Consider the following 6,271-nt stretch of genomic DNA (forward strand, 5'->3'; position numbering starts at 1 on the left):
AGGGGGTGAAAATTACCTGGGTGGGAGTAGGTGCTTTTGAAGAGAGAATGTAGGATGCTGAAGGACTCCAGTTCATTTCATTTGAAGAAATTTTGAATGTGCCAGGAAGCCTTAAGTTAGAGAAGACTCAGAAGGGATGTGAAAAGCATTTTTCAGTATTTGTGTTTTACAGTAAAAACATCTTTGTTATTTTTTAAATTATAAAATTATAGATAATACAAAAAGGTGAACACAACTAAAAAAAAGGTAAAGAAGAGGCTGGGCTCTGTGGCTCACGCCTGTAATCACAGCACCTTGGGAGGCCGAGGGGGGCAGATCACAAGGTCAGGAACTCGAGACCAGTCTGACCAACATGGTGAAACCTAGTCTCTACTAAAAATACAAAAATTAGCTGGACATGGTGGTGCACGCCTATAGTCCCAGCTACTCGGGAGGTTGAGGCAGGGGAATTGCTTGAACCTGAGAGGCGGAGGTTGCAGTGAACCAATATTGTACCACTGCACTCCAGCCTGGGTGACAGAGTGAGACTCCATCTCAAAAAAAAAAAAAAAAAAAAGTAAAGAAGAAAAAACAATTATCCTGAATGGTATTATACAAGAGGAATATTACTGATATCTTGATGAACATTGCTCTAGACAGCACACTGCAAATACATGCACACACAATATACATATAATTTTACATAAAAGGTGATATGGTTTGGTGGTGTCCCCACCCAAATGCCATCTTGAATTGTAACTCCCACAATTCCCACAAGTTGTGGGAGGAACCAGATGGGAGGTGATTGAATTATGGGGGCAGATCTTTCCTGCACTGTTCTTATGATAATGAATGAGTCTCATGAGACCTGATGGTTTTAAAAATGGGAGTTTCCTTGCACAAGCTCTCTCTTTGCCTGCTGCCATCCATGTAAGATGTGACTTGCTCCTCCTTGCCTTCTGCTATGATTGTGAGGCCCTCCAGCCATGTAGAACTGTTAAGTCCATTAAACCTCTTTCTTTTATAAATTGTCCAGTCTTGGTATGTCTTTATCAGCAGTGTGAAAGCAGACAAATACAGAAGGTGTAATATTAATTTTTTAATCACTCAACACTATGTAATGGACATATTTCTGTGTCAACTAGGTCATCACATTTAATAGCTATTTAGAATTTCATTGCATGTTTTGACCATAATTTATATAACCAATTTCCTATTAATAGAAGTTTAACTGTTGGGTGGCTCCCGCCTGTAATCCCAGCATGTTGGGAGGCTGAGGCAGGTGGATCACCTGAGGTCAGGAGTTCGAGACCAGCCTGGCCAGCATGGCGAAACCTCATCTCTACTAAAAATGCAGTTGTGGTGGCTCACATCTGTAATCCTAGCTACACGGGAGGCTGAGGCAGGAGAATTGTTTGAACTTGGGAGGCGGAGGCAGCAGTGAGCCAAGATTGCGCCACTGCACTCCAGCCTGGGCAACAGAGTGAGACTCCAATCCCCACCCCCACCCTCCCAAAAAAGAAATTTAACTGTTGAATATTTTTGCTATTACAAACGAACAATTAGATCAATATCCTTAACTCATATCATTGTTCATTTGGCTAGTTATCTTAGGATAAATTCCTAGGAGTAAAACTTCTGGATTTAATAGTTACACAATTACAATTTTGATATTATTAAACGTCCTTCAGAAAGATTAAATCAATTTACACACTGTGATGATCTTGTTTTATTTATATTTTTATAGTACCTTGGTGCATTTGAATATTCTTTTTTTTTTTTTTTTTGACAGAGTCTTGCCCTGTCGCCCAGGCTGGAGTACAGTGGTGTGATCTTGGCTCACTGTAGCCTGTGCCTCCCAGGTTCCAACAAGTTTCCTGCCTCAGCCTCCTGGGTAGCTGAGATTACAGGCGCAAGCCACCACGCCCAGCTAATTTTTGTATTTTTAGTAGAGATGTGGTTTCACCATGTTGGTCAGGCTGGTCTCGAACTCCTGACCTCAGGTGACCTGCCTGCCTTGGCCTCCCAAAATGTTGGGATTAAAGGCGTGAGCCACTGCACACCAGCCTGAATATTCTTTCATATGTTTAGTACCATTGTATTTCTTATTTATTTATTTATTTATTGAGACAGAGTCTCACTCTGTTGTCCAGGCTGGAGTTCAAGGGCAGGATGTCAGGTCACTGCAACCTCTGCCTCCCAGGTTCAAGCGATTCTCCTGCCTCAGCCTCCCCAGTAGCTGGGATTACAGGCATCTACCACAATGCCTGTCTAATTTTTATATTTTTAGTAGAGATGGGGTTTCACCTTGTTGGCCAGGCTGGTTTTGAACTCCTGACCTCAAATGTCCCGCCCACCTCGGCCTCCGAAAGTGTGGGAGTTACAGGCATGAGCCACCATGATCGACCTTCCATTGTATTTCTTAATTTATGAATTTCCAGTTAATACTTTTTGACCATTTTTCTGTTGAATAAATTTGTGTAACTTTTTTGTAAGTGTAATGACATTTTATCTCTTATATATGTTACACATACATTTTTCCCCCAGTGTGTCAATTAAACTTCTTCACGGTCATTTTCTTGTTTGTTTTGGTTAATCGTTTTTGCTTATTAAAGTTTTCAATTTTTACATAATAATTCTATTCATTTCTTTCATCCTTCATTATATGTAATGGTTGTCATATGGAAGAGGATTAGACATTTATGAAGAAGACAGAATCAGCCTGATGGGGGAAAGTTGCAGCATGGCAGATTTTTACTAAAATAACAAACAACTTTCTCCCAATTAAGACTGTGAGATATGGAATGCGCTGTCTCGCAGGTAGTGAGATCTCCATAATTAGGGGCTGTTAAGCATGAATTGCATGACCACCCGACAGTGATGCTGTACGGGATGAGGCCATATGGCCTCTGGCATCCTTAATTATTTACAAGGCAGATTTTTAATGGAATGCCAATAATGTAATTCTAATTGTTTTTCCCAGAGAACTTTTTTCAAAACTGCAGCACCATGCAAAATTTGGGGTTTCCAAGAGCAACTGGACCAAAGTTGATGTGGCAGATCAGGCAGCACTAAATGAAAATAGCTCAGAACCACTGAAAATTATAAGAAAGCGTACCAGGACATTGTTAGTGGTCATATGCTTGTCATTCATGAGTTTTACTTTCATCAACATGCATCACCTTCCAGCCACAGAAATTTCCACTGAACCATCCAAAACTCATAGGAGCTGACCTCTCATAACAGGGAATGCAGGTGGATGTAGGCAAAACTGACTTCCTAGCATAGGTCAGTTTTGGGCATGGTCAAGTCTTTTGAGAATAGCAGAGCAAGGTGGTGCCAGGCATGAGTACAGAAGCAATCTAGTATAATACTGCTATTGTAAAATTGGTAGAGCTGAATTACATAAAGGAGAGGAAAGTTCTCACTAAATAAGTCTCAGAATAGGATAAGGCTCTATGAGTCTTAATCCATCTGACTATATAGTTATTCCCTTTTTGACCTTGGGTTACTGCTGCTTGATAGGCAGAATTGGAGAAAATAGGGTCAAACTTAGACCTGCAAGAATGCTTTTACTTTCTATGAATATAAAGTAATTGAATGAATAATTACATAATTGAATGAATTATTACATTCATTCAGTAACATATAATGAAACACTATGAGGTGCAAAGCATTGGGAATTCAGCAATGAACAGGAAAGATAGCAGTTCACAGCCTAGAGGGGAAGTCACCTTTAAACAATTAATGACATCATAGGTTGTGAAAGGTACAAGGTGCTCGGGTCGTTCACAGCCATGGCATTGAAACCTGTCCAGGATATCAGAAAAGGCCTTCTGGCAAGACTAAAATTAAAGCACAGATTTAAAGAAGGAGGAAGAGGTGCTGCCCATGAGAAGGGAGGACAGGAGGAGAGAATAAAATATGGGGCTGCACAAGCATTTCAGGGGAATAAAAACACCTGTAAAAATCCAAAGCCAGAGAGAAATTTAGATTCACACCTCTCTGGAGTGGTATTAGGCTATTTCTGATGCATGTGATGTAGCAGCAAGAACCAAAATTTAAAATGAGAGTTTGGCTGGAGTCTGGCTCCCAGCCTTGCTAGTTCCTGAGCATATGACCTTGGCAAATAACATAATCTGTCTTCAAATAACATAATCTGTCTTGACCTCAAGCTTCTCATCTGTCAAATGGCGATAATAGCACCTGCTCCACAGGTTGCTGTGAGAATGGGATTAGCTAATAGATACAAAATTTTGGTCAGTGTGGGGCTAGGTTTTAAATAAGCCTTATTGAAGCTGTCAGTGACCAAAATCTATTCTTTTTACCTAGGCCAAATCTTTCTTGCTGTCTGTGAATATACATCAACTGGATCGGTTCAACAGAGTTTTACTCAGTTTCTACTTTGGGCTATTGTAGATTCAGGCACTGTGAGAATATGAAAGAAGTGTGCCACAGGGATCGAAAAGTAGAAGTTAGTTTGGAAGAGAAGGTTAGTTTAAAGAGGTGTTTGTCTCTTAGTGTTTTTTTTTTTTTTTTTTTTGAGACGGAGTCTTGCTCTGTCGCCCAGGCTGGAGTGCAGTGGTGCGATCTCGGCTCACTGAAACCGCCCCCTCCCAGGTTCAAGTGATTCTCCTGCCTCAGCCTCCTGAGTAGCTGGGATTACAGGCACCTGCCACCAAGCCCAGATAATTTTTGTGTTCTTAGTAGAGACAGGGTTGCACCATGTTGGCCAGTCTGGTCTTGAACTCCTGACCTCAGGTGATCCACCTGCCTCGGTCTCCCGAAGTGTTGGGATTACAGGCGTGAGCCACCGCGCCCAGCCTATCTCTTATTTTGTATGTATATCTTCAACTCCATCTGGTCTATGAACTCTCGCAGGAAAAGATCTATAAAATAGGTCCTCTCTTTAATCCCAGTAAGATTCCCAAGTGTCTGATTTAGAGTAAGTGCTCAGCAAATCCCAGTTAAATAGAACCAATGAAAGTTTGGGAACTTACAGCAGATTTTAAATGGTAGTAAACATATACATAGATTAGAACGGTTATCAGAAGGAAAACCTGTGTAAATCAGGGAAGGTTTATAGGGGTAAGGTTGGAAGGCTCAGCTTTTGTAGATGCTGTCAAAGAACTTTCAAAGTGGTTGTACCTATTTATTTTTCTCCCAGCAATGTATGAGAAATGAATATAGAGGATACTTTCAGCCTTTTTAATTTTAGCAATTCTGGCAGGAGAGGAGAGATATTCTATCATGGTTTTATTTTGCATTTTCTTGGTGACTAATGATTTTGAGCGTCATTCCATATGATTGTTAGCCATTTGAATATCCTTTTTGTAAAGTGTCTGTTCAAGTCTTTTGCTCACTTTCAAAAATTATATTGACTATTTTTATATATTATGAATGCAAGACCTTTGTTGGATTTATTGACTGTGAATCTCTTCTCCGAGTATGTGACTCAACCATTTACTGTTCATGATCTCTTTCTATGGAAGAAGTTCTCAATTTTAATAAAAAACAGTATGTCAATTTTTTAAGGGTTAGTTCTTTTTGTGTACTATTAAAGAAATCCTTACCTAATCCAAGATGATAAAGATATATTCCTATTTTTGTTTTAGTTTTATTTTAGGTTTGGGGGTACATTTGAAGGTTAGTTAATGTAGGTAAACTCATGTCATGGGGGTTTATTTTACAGATTACTTCGTCACCCAGGAATTAAGCCCCCAAAATATGGGATGCTTCACAAATTTGCATGTCATCCTTGCAAAGGGGCCATGCTAATCTTCTCTGTATTGTTCTTATTTTAATATATGTACTGCTGGAGCAAGCACAAACATTTTTTAATGAAATCTTTTTTCCTCAATCAAAAAGAAATGCATGCTTATGGTTTAAAAAATTCAAAGAGTCTGAAGGATAATAAAATGACAACTAAATCTTCTAATTGTCATGGCCAAGTTCTCCCCAAAAGCAACCACTATTAACACTTTTTTTATACAGGCTTATAGATATTTTCTATATATATATTTATAAAAATATGTGTATGAATATTCCTTTTACTCATTCACCAAATGGTACATATTAATAAGGCTGTCCTGTACATTACTATTTTTGTTCAACAGTGTATCTCAGTGATCTTTCCCTATTGACCCCTTTGAAATGACCTCACTCCTTTTGAGGGCTTGCAGATAATTGTTTTGTATACAAGCTTTATAATTTAAAGCTACTGACCCCTCCTAAAGGGATCAGTTAGGTTGTGTTTAGTCTTTTCTTATGACAAACAGTGCTGCAATAAACA

The 6,271-nt window shown here is 39.3% G+C and overlaps 1 non-coding gene across 1 annotated transcript; it reads right to left on the bottom strand.

Annotated features, from left to right (window-relative positions):
* Positions 1-5,700: 5,700 nt before the first annotated feature.
* LOC112135098 (U6 spliceosomal RNA) lies at positions 5,701-5,807 on the bottom strand. The gene has a single exon (XR_002916396.3). It is a non-coding gene; the product is annotated as a U6 spliceosomal RNA (small nuclear RNA).
* Positions 5,808-6,271: the final 464 nt, after the last annotated feature.

This window comes from Pongo abelii, chromosome 13, assembly GCF_028885655.2.
Source record: "Pongo abelii isolate AG06213 chromosome 13, NHGRI_mPonAbe1-v2.0_pri, whole genome shotgun sequence".
NCBI lineage: Eukaryota > Metazoa > Chordata > Mammalia > Primates > Hominidae > Pongo > Pongo abelii.